This window comes from Polypterus senegalus, chromosome 14, assembly GCF_016835505.1.
Source record: "Polypterus senegalus isolate Bchr_013 chromosome 14, ASM1683550v1, whole genome shotgun sequence".
NCBI lineage: Eukaryota > Metazoa > Chordata > Cladistia > Polypteriformes > Polypteridae > Polypterus > Polypterus senegalus.
The window spans coordinates 146,062,975-146,079,381 of NC_053167.1; the positions used below are offsets into that span (position 1 = coordinate 146,062,975).

The window sequence follows — 16,407 nt, forward strand, 5'->3', positions numbered from 1 at the left end:
TAACACTTTTTATTGAGATTATGCTCAACGTTTAATTTTTTTTTTGTGTGTGTGTAATAAAAGTATCTATCAAATGGTCAAAATGCCATCATAAGCGGTTGTATTACAGTATTAATGTTATTAGTAGTACTATATTTCAGTGATCTTTTATATGATGCATGTATTCTTATACTAATGTTAGGTTATCCTAAGGTAGTTTGGTTCCTGCTGATGTGTTTTCGGCATTTTCTGCACACTGAATGTGGCGATGCAGGCACAGCACCTTGTATCCAAAGTGCAATGAAAATAACATCAGATGCAGAGTTATGCCCTTAGACCCTTAATATACGTCAACTTGCTTAACAATGTAAATCGACTAATGACACTCTAATCTAAACCATTAAGTGACACATGACTGTATATACAGTAAAAGTGTGTGTGTATATGTATATACTGTGTGTTTGCACACTAGCCATGATCCTGGCTTTGGCTGGGAAGTTTGCTAAACCAATAGGCCTCAGTTATAGTGATGTCAATTAACTGAGGTAACAGAAGTTCTGTTTAACTATTTTAATACATTCAGTTGGCCATGAGAAAAAAAAAATTCTGCTTTTCCAAGTGACTCACTTTGGCTTTTACTGATGATAAATGCAAAACACCGTTTTACAGGGAACTGTATTATTTTTTTTAATTGAAATGGATTATCTGTAGTAGTAATGGGAGTTTAGAGTATTTATGTCCACTTGCCTTGAGCCCTAAGCTTGCTGGGATAGGCTTCAGCTTCTACAGAACCCTGCTCAGGATAAAGCAAGTTTAGAAAAGCTAAATGTATGGATGGATTATTATGTTGATTTACAGTAGATTATATTGTACACTCTAGCTTTACAACTGACAAAAACCATGAAAAGTATGTTTGAGCTTCAGTTTATTTTCTTTCCCCTCCCATAGCCAGACAATTAAAAGGTGATTTTGAGAATGGAATAACGTGTTTTTTTTTTTTTATTATTTTTTAAAATTGTATTGCATTGCTGTGTTTAAGGGAACCTCTTTGTAACATGCCAATGAACAGATTTTGATATGTTATATATATATATATTGTGATTTACAGGGAGAAAACCCTGGCAAAGTGAATAGAGTTCATTGTTATTTATTAACATAACATAGTGGATGTACTGTGAAGAATGAATTATGTTGTAAATGGCACCATATAGAAAATATACAGTAGTTCATGGTATTACTGTTTATGTACAGTCCTTGTAGACACCAGCATTTTTGGTAACCTAGGTGAAGACTAATCTCACTCCCATACATAGTTGTTGGGTTTTTTTTTTGGGTGATGTTCTACGTGTGAAAGACATCTTGTATTGCCCATGTGTTTGCTTTAGGGTATAAAACATCAAAGGGGGTTGGTTTTGGAGGCTGGTGCCCCCCTTAGTGTTATGCATGTGCACAGTGTATGTGTCCATCCCCTCTCACGTTTAAGCTGCGATGATGCTGTCAGTTGTGGCTTAATGCGTTAAGTATGAAGAACTCTTCCTTTTTTTTCCCCCCTCTCTCTATCTCTGTAACATCCCCATCAAATGGATATTTACAATATAATACAACTAAAAGAGCAGCAGCTCTTTATGGACACCACTTTTATAATCCCCATAATTCCATTAAAGTTCCTCTCCCTATAACCCTTGTGTTCCTGTGTTTAAGCCAATTTGGTTCCCATCTACACATTGCACCTTGAATACACACTTTTTTTACTTCTCTTATTTTAAGTCTTTTAAGAACCCAGATAAGTTCCATCATATGTGCCTCTCCGATTGTCTGCTTTTTCTTGCTGCTTCATACAATTCCACCCTAATAGTCTAACACAATCTTCTCTTGCAAGCCCACACTGTTTATTAATACTCTTGTTCTTGACTTTTGTTGCTCACTCATTTCCTTAATAATTTCTTCCATTAATTTATCCATGAACCAGATTAAGTTTACTGGCTTTTAGTTTTGATGACTTCTTCATTAATTGATTTTCTTAATCCCCTTGTTTCCATGTAGAAACCATTGCTGACTCTTTCAGTTCTACTTCCAGTTTCACTAACTCGGGGCAGGTTAAAATCTTAAATCAGTATAACATTCCTACTTGTGGGATGTGGGAGTAGCTGGATAGAATACCTGTGGACACTGCCAGAATATGCTAACTCATTTTGGATGTGGGTCGAATTCCAGGGCTCTAAGAGCTTATGGCATCTCTACTTTCGACTGAGCCACAGTGCTGCCCAGGCCAGGTGTAAATAATGAAATTCTCTGTTTTTGTGGCTAAAACCAGAAATTCCCTCCCTTCACCATTCAGTGACTCAACCAGTAATCAGTCTGTCAGCTTTGATGTACAACATGCAATTTACAGTATTCATCATCACATGTGAATTTTAAAAATAAACATTGCCACATTCTCTTTTCAACTTGCCCTTGAGACGTAATGGAAGGAAGATGTATCAATAGTGGAGACTACACCTGAGAAACATGAATTTTTTTACTTAGTAGGGTCCATTTTGTGTTGAATTACTTCTCAGCACTTTGAAGTCTATTACTGCCTTTTCTACAGGTTCAGCAGGAATAAGCGGCTGCTGTGTGACTTTCTAAGCACTTCACTGTATTGTTGTCCAGAGCAGCAATCGGATGAGTGAAAGAGGAAAATGTGCAAAATATACTTGAAACAACCATCCATCCATTATCCACCGCTTATCCGAGTTCAGGTCGCAGGGGCAGCAGCCTAAGCAGGGAAGCCCAAACCTCCCTCTCCCTCTCCCCCGCCACCTCCTCCAGCTCCTCTGGGAGAACCCCGAGGCGTTCCCAGGGCAGCCGGGAGATATAATCCCTCCAGCATGTCCTGGGTCTGCCCCGTGCCTTCTGCCAGTGGGGCATGCCTGGAAACAGGGAGGCGTCCAGGGGGGCATTCTGACCAGATATCCAAACCATCTTGCCTGACTCCTCTCAATGCAGAGGAGTAGCGATTCTGAATTGAACCACCATCCTATCTCTAAGGGAAATTCCATCCATCATTTCGGCCGCTTGTATCCACGATCTTGCTCTTTCAGTCACTACCCAAAGCTCGTGGCCATAGGTGAGGGTAGGAACGTAAATCGAGAGCTTCGCCTTTTGGCTCAGCTTTCTCTTCACCATGACGGACTGTTGCAGAAGCCCGCATTACAGCGAATACCGCACCAATCCCTCTGTCAACCTCCCGCTCCATTCTTCCCTCACTTGTGAACAAGACTTTGAGATACTTGAACTCCTCCACTTGAGGCAGTAATGTGTTCCCAACCCGGAGAGAGCATTCCACCCTTTTCTCGGCTGAGAACCATAGCCTCGGATTTAGAGATGCTGACTCTCATCCCTGCTGCTTCACACTCGGCTGTGAACCGCTCCGGTGAGAGCTGGAGGTCACTGTCTGATGAAGCCAACAGAACCATGTCATCTGCAAATAGCAGAGACGAGATACTGAGGTCACCGAACCAGACCCCCTCCGCTCCTTGGCTGCGCCTACAAATTCTGTCCATAAAACCTATGAACAGAATCGGTGACAAAGTGCAGCCCTGGCGGAGTCGAACCTCAACAGGAAACGAGTCTGACTGCTCCTCCTCCTGTATAGGGACTGAATGGCTCGTAACAACAAGCTTTGTACCCCGTACTCTTGGAGCACACCCCACAGGATGCTTTAAGGAATACGGTCGAATGCTTTCTCCAAATCCACAAAACACATACTTGAAGTAACCTTTCATGGCAAATCTGAAACTGTAAGCGAATACCTAATTAAAGTTGCACACTAGTTTTTCTTAGTAAAGATCAATGACATTGAAAATTAGCCAGTGCTTTTCATTTGTAGTTTATGGAAAGTTTTAAAACTTCCATAAAGCCCTATATTTGAAATATCTCCATGAAAATTAAAATTTCCTGACAGGTTTTCTTGAAGAATAAGTTTAGTTTGTTCCAGAGTCCCACAACTGTTTGCATAAAGAAGTTCTTCCTGGTTTCATTCCTAAAATGCACTTTGCCTTTATTTCCACTGATGTCTTCAAGTACTTGATTCACCCTAATCTGAAAGAATGTTGCTAAATCTACTTCATCAGTGTCTTTGAAGTAGATATACCTTACAGTCTCCTCTGCTCCAGACTACAACAACAACATGTATTTCTATAGCACATTTTCATACAAATTAATGAGCTCAAAGTGCATTACATGATGAAGAAAAGAGGGGAAAAAAAGACAAAGTAAGAATTAAAACAAGACAACACTAATTAACATAGAATAAAAGTAAGGTCTGATGGCCTGGGAGGACAGAAAAAACAAAACTCAAGATGGCTGGAGAGAAAAAATAAAATCTGCAGGGGTTCAGAGGTCATGAGACCGCCCAGCCCCCTATGGGCATTCTACCTAACATGAATGATCAGTCCTCTTTGTATTTCGGCTTCTCATGGAATGATTTGATGATGGTGGTCATGTAGACTTCTGGCTTTTAATCCATCCATGAATATCATGGTGCTTTGAATAGGTGGTGGTGGCGCAGGTCGCCAACACAGAAAGCCGAGAAAAGAAACTGAAGAGAGAGTAGGGGTCAGTACGGATTTTAGAGCCACCATGAATAGTTATGATAATAAATTGAATATACAGAGTATCAGAATTAAATTAAAATGAAGTTATGAGTGGGCCATGTTAAAGTAATGAGTGGTCAGCAGTGTTTTAAAGTGCTCCACCATATCAGCCTGGTGAAATTCTATCAGTCAGCTATTCCAGATGTTGGGTGCATAACAGCAGAAGGCCACCCACCTCACCACTTCTTAAGTTTTGCTCTTGGAATTCTAAGCAGACACTCATTTGAAAATTTAAGGTTATGATTTGGAATATAAGGTGTCAGACATTCCGATATGTAAGATGGAGTGAGATTATTTAAGGCTATGTAAACCATAAGCAGTATTTTTAAAGTCAATTCAGAATGACACAGGTAAGCAGTGTAGTGACATCAAATCTGTAGACATGTGATCGGATTTTCTTTTCCTAGTTAGGATTCTAGCTGCTGCATTCTGCACTCGTTGCAAAAAATAAAGACTAAACGGGTTTCATTCTTTTTTTGGATGTTACAGAAGTGTGGAACTCCAGTGACCGTGAACTGTCAGTAGGATTTTAGATGGGGAGAACATTTCACTCATGTTGGGATTTAATAAGAAACTGATGGTAATGTAACTGCTTCTCTGTCCATTACTGGTAATAAACCTTCTTAGTTCAGTTTGTGATTTACAAATGTCTGAATCTACCTCAGAAGCACTTTGTGCATGGAAGAAGCCAACCCATGGACAGGATGATGGCCCGTTGCAAGGCGCGTCCACAAACGCCCACACTCCTTCACTGGGCCAATTTAGAGTTAAGAGTTTTAAGAATCAAATAATAATGATATACAGTAGTCTAACTAAAAAAAAAAAAGCCTATGATAAAATACCCCACTAGAGGCTATTCACCTACCTACCTACCCAACTTCACAATTCCCTGAATCGTCCTTTGAATCAAAGGAAAGACATTTTGTTAGAGATTTGGACATAAGATATATAAACGAAAGACCTGTGTGTGTGTGGTGTAGTCCGCTCTGCTCATACTCCAGCACGGCCACTAGATGGCAGACGCATGGACTTTTACATTTTTTTTCAGCATCTGCATGCACCTCACTTCTCACTACAAAAGACTTGTGTGCAGCAAACACTGTTGTGCAGCAGCGACGTGTCCATGACACAGATGAGAGACACAACGTTGAAGTGAAGTGAACGCCACAGCTCAACATGCAAGTGAAACACCTCACCAGCTGAGGGCAAGGCTTGCAGTTTTCACTTAAAACATTGTCTATCTTGGAGGGATTTTTTTTTTTTTTTTTCGTGAACCAAAGATTAATAGGACTGATATGGCTAAAGTATGGTATTGCCAGTATCTTCTTACGAAAGCCTTTGGTGCAGCAAGTACAGGTGGGTCCATGTTTTTTGCACTGGGTAGTTCTTAAGAGTTAACGGACTCCTCTCCAAGTTCATGAATATAGTAAAACTGCTAGGGAGTCTTCGGATGGTTTTTTGCCCTGAAGACCAAATGCAGCTAGTTGAAAAATAAAACGCAGTCAAAACCAAGAATTCCAGCCATAACTGAATTTGTTTTTCTTGTTTGTTCCATTAGTTAGATCTTGGTATAGACCTTGTAACATGCTGAATGATTATCAGTAATTTCTGTTCTGCTGAATTCCCCTGTGCCTTATTTTGGCAGTACCTAAAAAAGGAACCTAAAACTTTATCTATTCTTATTTTTCTTTTCTTTGTTCACAGAAACAATGGACTTGTCAAGCTTCTCTTGATGCCTGTTTACCATTTCTTACATAACTTCTCCGTCACAGCTACAATTGTTTTGTTTTTTTAATATTGTGTTTGCAATGAATTAATCTGTAGTGTAGCCATATTTTTCCATTAATTGTTAGTAGTGCTTTAGTAAGCAACTACAGATTTACAATGTATACAGTGCAAAAGGATCCCACTGACAAAACCAATCTCCATATGCAAACTAATTGTTGAAAAAGATTGTTTATTAAGAACACATTTAAGAATATAAATCCACAAGAAACCTATATCCACAGCAGATCAAACCCCTTTGAAATGCCTAACTGTAAAAGTACTGAAATGACGTAAACTGGGCTAACAAAGAACTAAGTACAGTATATTGTCAAGCATACATCAACCCAATCCAGAGGTTTATGTAAATGCAAAGAATATGCGGACACTTGCTTTGTCATCATTATGGATGACGCACTAGTCATTTGCAGCAGTTTCAGTTCTCTTACTGATGTGATGTAGACGGACAATGGCTTCCTAAGTTGTGGTGTTTGTGACGGCTCTGTCTACCTTTTTATTCATTTGCTAAAGGTTTTCAAGATGAAGCTCATTGGATTCACTACTGTAGTTTATTTCATCGATGTATGTGATTGGAAATTTTAATTTCTTTTACAGCATCAGGGTAGGAAATCATTTTAGGGGGCAGTTTTTCCCCCCCAATGATTGAAATCCAGGGGCACTTTATAGAATATGTAAAATAACATTAACCTTTTCAAAGTTTGTGAAAATAAATGAATATCAACAATAGCATAAAAAGGGAAAAAAGCAGTAGTACATCATTTGTTTCCATTTTTATATTTCATATTGTCAAATCATTGGCATTAAACAGTATATTTATTCATTAGAACAATTCTTGACAAGAATAGGCCATTTGGCCCAACAAGGTCACCAATCCTGTTTAGTTAATTCCTCCAAACTAACATCAGGTGCAAACTGAGATGGCACTGGTGTGTGTGGCAAGCCATCTGCTAAGGCTTTTGTTACTGTTACTTTTTTAATGTTAATTGTTTTGTTTTGGTCTCTGTATAATGTCTCCTTTCTACTGGTTTGTGATCCCCAAGTACTTTTTAGCATTCAAGCTTCCAAGGAAATTTTCTAACTTCTAGCCCCTCTTCCATGTTCTTCTACTGTACCACTAAGCCTATACTGGCTTCCCTGTTTCTTTTCCTGCAGAAAGAGGTATAGGAGGTGCAGAAAGCAGTGAGGCGTGCTTGTGAAATACAGAGCCTACCTTTTGAGGCTTCCTCATAAGCGGCTGATCCTCACCTTGTTTTCCTGGTGGATTTTGTTGTTGCTGCATCCTGAGCCATGTGGGTTTGAGTTGTCGATGGATCTAGCCTATTGTTGCATCTGTATTGGGCCAGCTCCCTCAACAGCAATGGCTTCAGACAGGCGGCGTGGATCTCGCAAGCCTGTGTCTACTTGGTCGTGTGTCATAGCCCGCTAACACAAAGTTCACTGTGTAATCACTGTAGTACATTATTACATAAGATAGCTTTAACCCTAATTTCCAGTTTTGCCAACAGTTATTGCTGTGAAGCCTGTTTTTAGGTTGGCACATAACAGTTGTAAGGGTTAAAAGGATAGATTAGAAATAGCTTGCTTTCTTTGTCTTGCCCCCAATTTTACCTCCGCACCTTAGGCTAGACCACTGTTCATGAAGTCCCAGTCCTCTGACATGCCTAGAGACGGAGCACGTCCAAAAACGAAATAAGCCCCTCACCAGTGGTTGTAAAGGATTGCAGTAGAGATCTATTGACAATACAGTCCCAATACCATAAAGCTAGAATATAATCTTAAACAGTCCCGAAAAAGTAAACCCAGGGAATGATGTTAAACGGCAGCCATGAATAACTTATGATAGTACAGTCCTAATACAATAAACCAAGATTATGATGGTAAACATTGCTATACAATGCGGCACATTTTAGCAGCTGTTGAAGGTGAGAAATCAGGGAAAGTACGATGTGGTAATTTTCAAATATTTTCAATACAAGTTGTGCACGTTTCATTACTTCAAGTTTAGCATCAAGTGCTCAAAATTTATTCTCAAACTTGCTTGCATTTTCCTTAATTTTTCTGCAATTTTTTCCTCAATTTGTTTTCTAGCATATCTTTAAGTTTGCCTCAAACCGATTACTTACCCATTTCTCCTGGTCTTTAATATCCTGAAGCAGCTTCTTGTTTGTCTTTTTTTTTTTTTTTTTTTTATCTTTCCTTATCATTTGTTACCTTCTTTATATTACTCTTCAGCTCCTTTATGTCCCCCCCCAAGAGCGGTAATTATTGTGGTGATTGTTACCTTCAGCTCGGACTGTTCATTTTTGTCTTCTCTTTGCTCCGCTGGTGGAGTAGCAAGCTGTAGTCTGTGTCAGTGGCTTACAGGGGGTAGTTGGCAGCATGGGTTGTAAGGCCATTTTTAGTTTTCAGTGGTCTCGTCTGTGTGTGTGTGTTTTTTATAATTAATCATCATCCTGAGTTACTGAACCAAAGTGGCTTCAGTTAAATTAAGTGCAAGTATATACAAGCATGAATAGCAGAAAATGGGCTCAGAAAGAAACCGAAAACACAGCTAAAACCTCATCTCTAGGGACACTGCAGCATCGCCTCCAGCCGGGAGCAAAAGTGCAAGTAAGTCAGTCGGGCCAGGAGAACTCGCTGATTCCAGAAGGTTCATTGAAACTTAATGCAGCTTTTTCTAGCTGAGACTTTTAGCTAAGGTAAAACCTTTTCTTTCTTTCGGTTATCTTGAAAAGGCCATCCATACTTTTATAACATCTCTTTTTGGACTTTTGCCATTCTTTGCATACAATTTTTTTTTTTTTTTTTCAGAATTGATTTAAAAATTCTGTTTTTAAATGTTTGAATGGAACAGCTTTGCCTCTCCGATCTTCTTCACTTGTATGTGCCAAGAAGGGCACTGCAGTGTATTAGAGGTTGAAGCAAAAGGGGGGTTCAGGCTGTTGTGGTGGCTACTCCTTTTCTTTGGAATGGCTTGCCTTATCATATTAGGTCTGCCCCAACATTGGCCATTTTTAAGCCTTTATTAATGTCTAATCTCTTCTTGCTGGCATTTGATCCTGCAAGAGGTTCACATTATGTTGGTTTATGTTGACTCGCATACATTTATGAATTTAAATATGTATGTATTGTGTGTTATCTTTTGTGTAATGGCCACGGGGATGCACAAACCAGTGTGTGTGTTTGTGCCGGTCCCAAGCCTGGATAAATGGGGAGGGCTACATCAGGAAGGGCATCCGGTGTAAAATTTTGCCAAATCAATATTCGGAATACAATACAAATTTCCATACCGGATCGGTCGAGCCCCGTGTTAACAAAGACCGCCACCAGTACTGTTAGTCAACTGGGTGCTGGTGGAAATTGGGCTACTGTTGGCCGAAGGAGAAGAGGGGGGAGACGTGTCCGGAAGCAGGAGGAGAGGAAGAAACTAAAGAGAGTGGAACTGAGGGTAGGAACTTTGAATGTTGGCAGTATGACTGGTAAGGGGAGAGAGTTAGCAGATATGATGGAGAGGAGGAAGGTTGATATATTGTGTGTGAAGAGATTAAATGGAAGGGGAGTAAGGCCGGGGGGGATCGGAGGAGGATTCAAATTGTTCTATCATGGTGTGGATGGGAGGAAAAATGGAGTAGGAGTTATTCTGAAGGAACAACATGTCAAGAGTGTTTGGAGGTGAAAAGAATGTCAGGCAGAGTGAGGATTATGAAGCTGGAAATTGGAGGTGTGATGATGAATGTTGTTAGTGCATATGCCCCACTACTTGGGTGTGCAATGGGTGAGAAAGAAGATCTCTGGAGTGAGTTGGATGAAGTGATGAACAGATTACCCAAGGGACAGAAAGTAGTGATTGGAGCAGATTTCAATGGGCATGTTGGTGAAGGGAACAGAGGAGATGAGGAGGTGATGGGTAGGTATGGTGTCAAGGAGAGGGATGAAGAAGGTCAGAGGATAGTGAATATTTGCCAAAAGGATGGACATGGCTGTGGTGAATACGTATTTTAAGAAGAGGGAGGAACATAGGGTGACGTACACGAGTGAAGGAAGATACACACAGGTAGATTACATCCTATACAGAAGACTCGATCTGAAGGAGATTGAAGACTGCAAAGTAGTGGCAGAGGAAAGTGTAGTTAAACAGCATAGGATGGTGGTCTGTAGGATGACATTGGAGATCAAGAGGAGGAAGAGAGCGAGTGCAGAGCCAAGGATCAAATGGTGGAAGTTGAAAAAGGAAGACTGCAAGGTTGAGTTTAGGGAGGTGGTGAGGCAGGCACTGGGTGGTAATAAAGAATTACCAGACAGTTGGGGAAACTACAGCAGAAGTAGTAAGAGTGACCGCAAGAAGGGTGCTTGGCGTGACATCTGGACAGAGGAAAAGGAAACCTGGTGGTGGAATGGGGAAGTACAGGAGAGTATACAGAGGAAGAGGATGGCAAAGAAAAAGTGGGATAGTCGGAGAGATGCAGAAAGTAGACAAGAGTACAAGGAGAGGAGGCGCAAGGTGAAGAAAGAGGTGGCGAAGGCTAAAGAAAATGAGTATGATGAGTTGTATGAGAGGTTGGACACTAAGAAGGGAGAAAAGGGCCGGTGGGCTACAGAGAGGGGCCGCGCTTGGAAAGATGAACAGCAGGTTAGGGTGATAAAGGATGATGATGGAACATACAAGGGAGGAGAGTGTGTTGAGCAGATGGAAAAGGTACTTTGAGAGGCTGATGAATGTAGAGAACGAGGGAGAGAAGAGGTTGGATGATGTGGAGATAGTGAACAGGAAGTGCAACGGATTACCAAAGAGGAAGTAAGGACAGCAATGGAGAGGATGAAGAATGGGAAGGCCATAGGTCCAGATGACATACCTTTGGAAGCATGGAGGTGTTTAGGAGAGATGGCAGTGGAGTTTTTAACCAGCCTGTTTAATGGAATCTTGAAAAGTGAGAGAATGCCTGAGGACTGGAGAAGAAGTGTACTGGTGCTGATATTTTAGAATAAGAGGGATGTGCGGGACTGCAGTAACTGCAGGGGGATAAAATTTATGAGCCACAGCATGAAGTTATGGGAAAGAGTAGTGGAAGCTAGGTTAAGAAAGGAGGTGATGATTAGTGAGCAGCACTATGGTTTCATGCCAAGAAAGAGCACCACAGATGCAGTGTTTGCTCTGAGGATGTTGATGAAGTTTAGAGAAGGCCAGAAGGAGTTGCATTGTGTCTTTGTGTACCTGGAGAAAGAAAATGACAGGGTGACTGAGAGGAGCTGTGGTATTGTATGAGGAAGTCGGGAGTGGCAGAGAAGTATGTAAGAGTGGTACAGGATATGAACGAGGGACGTGTGACAGTGGTGAGGTCTACAGTAGGAGTGACAGATGCATTCGAGGTGGAGGTGGGATTACATCAGGGATCGGCTCTAAACCCTTTCTTATTAGCAGTGGTGATGGACAGGTTGACAGACAGGATTAGACAGGAGACCCTGTGGACTGTGATGTTTGCTGATGACATTGTGATCTGTAGTGATAGTAGGGAGCAGGTTGAGGAGACCCTGAAGAGGTGAAGATATGCTCTAGAGTTGAGAGGAATGAAGGTCAGTGGAATGGTGAGGATGCAGGTAGTAGAGTTGGTGAAGGTGGATGAGTTTAAATACTTGGGATCAACAGTACAGAGTAATAGGGATTGTGAAAGAGAGGTGAAGAAGAGAGTGCAGGCAGGGTGGAATGGGTGGATAAGAGTGTCAGGAGTGATTTGGGACAGACGGATATCAGCAAGAGTGAAAGGGAAGTTCTACAGGATGGTAGTGAGACCAGCTATGTTATATGGGCTGGAGACAGAGCTGGAGGTGGCAGAGTTAAAAATGCTAAGATATGCATTGGGTGTGACGAAGATGGATAGGATTAGAAATGAGGACATTAGAGGGTCAGCTCAAGTTGGACGTTTTGGAGACAGTCACAGATGCAAGATTGTGTTGGTTTGGACTTGTGCAGAGGAGAGATGCTGAGTATATTGGGAGAAGGATGTTAAGGATAGAGCTGCCAGTGAAGAGAAAAAGAAGGCCTAAGGGAAGGTTTGTGGATGTGGTGAGAGTGGGCATACAGGTGATGGGGGTAACAGAACAAGATGCAGAGGACAGAAAGATAGGGAAGAAGATGATCAGCTGTGGCAACCCCTAATGGGAGCAGCCAAAAGAAGACGTAGTGTGTGTTTATATTCTGTGTAATAGTTGGTTGTTTGCTGTTCTGTGATGTGTGTGTGTGTGTGTATTTTAACTGCTTCTTTTACCTTTTCTTGTGCAGCACTTTGGTTCAGTTTAGGCTGTTATAAATGTACTTTATAAATTGAGTTTGCCTTGACATCAAGTTGAGTTTTTGAAGTTCCACAAAGTCCTACTCTCTACCACTCTACTTGATCACTTATTCCATTTGTCTGTGGTTCACTTATGTGAAAAAAATCTTTCTACCGTTTGTGTGGAATTTGCCCTTATCAAGTTCTAATCTTTGTCCAGTTCTGCTTTGTCATTCTTGTAGCTTGGAGACCAAAACTGTTCAGTACTCCAGAGGAGGTTTAACCAGTGCATTATTAAGCTTGACAACAACAACAACAACAACATTTATTTATATAGCACATTTTCATACAAACAGTAGCTCAAAGTGCTTTACATATTAAAGAATAGAAAAATGAAAGACATAATTATAAAAAATAAATCAGCATTAACATCGAATAAGAGTAAGGTTCAGTGGCCAGGGGGGACAGAAAAACAAAAAAACTCCAGGCGGCTGGAGAAAAAATAAAATCTGTAGGGATTCCAGACCATGATACCGCCCAGTCCCCTCTGGGCATTCTACCTAACATAAATGAAACAGTCCTCTTTGGATTTAGGGTTCTCACGGAAGGGCTTGATGATGATGATGGTCACGTAGACTTCTTCCTTTTAATCCGTCCATCATTGTTGGAGCATCATGAAGCTTTGAGTAGGTGGAGGTGGCGCAGGCCACCACCACAAAGAAACCGGAAAAAGAAACAGAAAAGAGAGTAGGGGTCAGTACCGATTTTAGAGCCACCATGAATAGTTGTTATGATGAATTGAACATACAGAGTATCAGGATTAAGTTAAATTACGATTAAAATGAAGTTATAAAAAGGCCATGTTAAAGTAATGTGTTTTCAGCAGTGTTTTAAAGTGCTCTACTGTATCAGCCTGGCGAATTCCTATTGGCAGGCTATTCCAGATTTTAGGTGCATAACAGCAGAAGGCCGCCTCACCACTTCTTTTAAGTTTTGTTCTTGGAATTCTAAGGAGACACTCATTTGAGGATCTGAGGTTACGATTTGGAATATAAGGTGTCAGACATTCCGATATATAAGATGGGGCGAGATTATTTAAGGCTTTATAAACCATAAGCAGAATTTTAAAGTCAATTCTGAATGACACAGGTAACCAGTGTAGTGACATCAAAACTGGAGTAATGTGTTCTGATTTTCTTTTCCTAGTTAGGATTCTAGCAGCTGCATTCTGCACTAGTTGCAAGCGATTTATATCTTTTTGGGTAGTCCTGAGAGGAGTGCGTTACAGTAATCTAGTCGACTGAAAACAAGCGCGTGAACTAATTTCTCAGCATCTTTCAGTGATATAAGAGGTCTAACTTTACTTATGTTTCTTAAGTGAAAAATGCTGTCCTAATGATCTGATTAATATGTGATTTAAAATTCAGATTACAGTCAACAATCACCCTAAGCTTTTTACCTCCGTCTTGACTTTTAATCCTAATGTATCCAGTTTATTTCTAATAGCCTCATTGTATCCATTATTGCTGATCACTAAAATTTCAGTTTTCTCTTTATTTAACTTGAGAAAATTACTATTCATCCATTCTGAGATACTAGTCAGACATTGTGTTAGTGAATCAATAGAATCGGGTCATCAGGTGCTATTGATAAGTACAGCTGTGTGTCATCAGCATAGCTGTGGTAGCTCACGTTGTGCCCTGAGATAATCTGACCTAACGGAAGCATGTAGATTGAGAATAACAGCGGACCCAGGATAGAGCCTTGTGGAACACCATATTGGATATCATGTGTCTTGAGTTGTAATTCCCACAACTAACAAAATATTTTCTCCCTGTCAGGTAGGATTCAAACCAATTTAAGACACTGCCAGAGAGGCCCACCCATTGACTAAGGCGATTTCTAAGAATGTTGTGATCAATGGTGTCAAATGCAGCACTCAGATCTAAGAGGATGAGAACAGATAAATGGCCTCTGTCTGCATTTACCCAAGTCATTTACTACTTTAACGAGTGCAGTTTCTGTGCTGTGATTTGTTCTAAAACCTGACTGAAATTTATCAAGAATAGCATGTTTATTTAGGTGGTCATTTAACTGCATAATGACTGCCTTCTCTAGAACTTTACTTAAGAAGGGCAGTTAGAGATGGGTCTAAAATTTTCAAGAGCGAGGGTCAAGATTATGTTTCTTAAGTAGGGGTTTAACTACAGCAGTCTTAAGACAGTCTGGGAAGACCCCAGTATCTAGTGACAATTTACTATGTCAAGAACATTATCAATTAGCACGCCTGATACTTCTTTGAAAAACCTTGTTGGTATCGGGTCAAGGGCAGGTGGAGGTTTTAATTGAGATATATTTTTTGTAAATCAGGTAAATCTATCCTAGTGAAAGAGTTTAATTTGTTTATAACAGGATGTTGGGGTTTAGGGGATCCTTAGTGTTGGGGAGATATACTATGTTATTTCTAATATCATTAATTTTTGATTGAAGAATACAGCGACAGCCTCACAGGTTTCACTGGAAGCACTTAGGAGGCATTCCTTTGAGCTACCTGGGTTTAGTAGGCGATCAATTGTTGAAAATAAGACTCTAGGATTACTAGCATTGTTATTTATAATATTAGAGAAATAGCAGCGTCTCTCAAGACGGACAGTGTTATTGTATTCTGTTATTTTGACTTTTAATATTTCGTGGTGGATAGTAAGTTTACTCTTCCTCCATTGACGCTCAGCTCTACGGCATGTTCTCTTTAAATCAGACACTCTTTGGGTCTTCCATGGTATACCAATGCTAGAAGATTTTTTCACTGTCTTTTCAGGTGCAACTATGTCAACAGCAGCTCTCACTTTAGAATTAAATCTTTCCACCTTACTATTTACATTGTCCTCGCTATTATAGCTGGCACTATAAACGGACTGATTGCTTAAAATGTTTGTAAGTTTTAAAGCTGCTGCCGAATCAAAGAAGCGTTTTTAACAATATGCTTCTCATGAGTGTTTTTTATCATTATTTCTATATTAAAAAGTAGAAGAAAATGGTCTGATAGACCAATATCAATGATCTGTTTTATATCAACTTTCAGTCCTTTAGTAATCACTAAGTCTAATGTATGACCTGCTTTATGTGTAGGCTGATTTATGAGTTGTCTCAAATCAAAAGAATCCAGGAGGTTCATAAATTCTTTTACTTTTAGATCACACGGATTATCTATATGAAAATTAAAGTCGCCAACTATTAGGAATGTGTCATAATTAGTAATTAAAATTGACATTAAGTCAGAGAATTCCTCAAAAAACGACGCGTTATATTTAGGAGGTCTATACACGGATAGTATTAGAACTTGAGAATCTCCATGAATAACAACGGCGAGATACTCAAAGGGCTTGAACCAGTGCATTATTAAGCTTGAGCATAACCTCTGTCGTTTCTCTAATGTTGCCATGTCTTCATTGTAGTATGGAGACCAAAACTGCACGGGGTGAGTCCTCACCAGCTTGTTATAATGCTTAAGTATATCTTTCTGTGAATTGTATATTCGACATCAGAGCTGCCATATAACCAAATATCCTATTTACTGCCTTAACGTAATCTGTCTAGTATCTGCATATAGATAGTGACCAGTCCACTGGTAAACTGAACATCCATGAAACATAAGATATGAAAACTGTCCTGTTGACATGGAGGAGACGAAGACAAGACGTTCACGTGACTGCCAACCCTTAAGATCTACAAGGATCTAA

The 16,407-nt window shown here is 40.2% G+C and overlaps 1 protein-coding gene across 3 annotated transcripts in view; it reads left to right on the top strand.

Moving 5' to 3' along the window:
• LOC120514263 (UDP-N-acetylglucosamine transporter-like) overlaps window positions 1–16,407 on the top strand; it is a 43,233-nt gene that overhangs the window by 19,460 nt on the left and 7,366 nt on the right. The gene's annotated exons all lie outside the window — the stretch shown is intronic.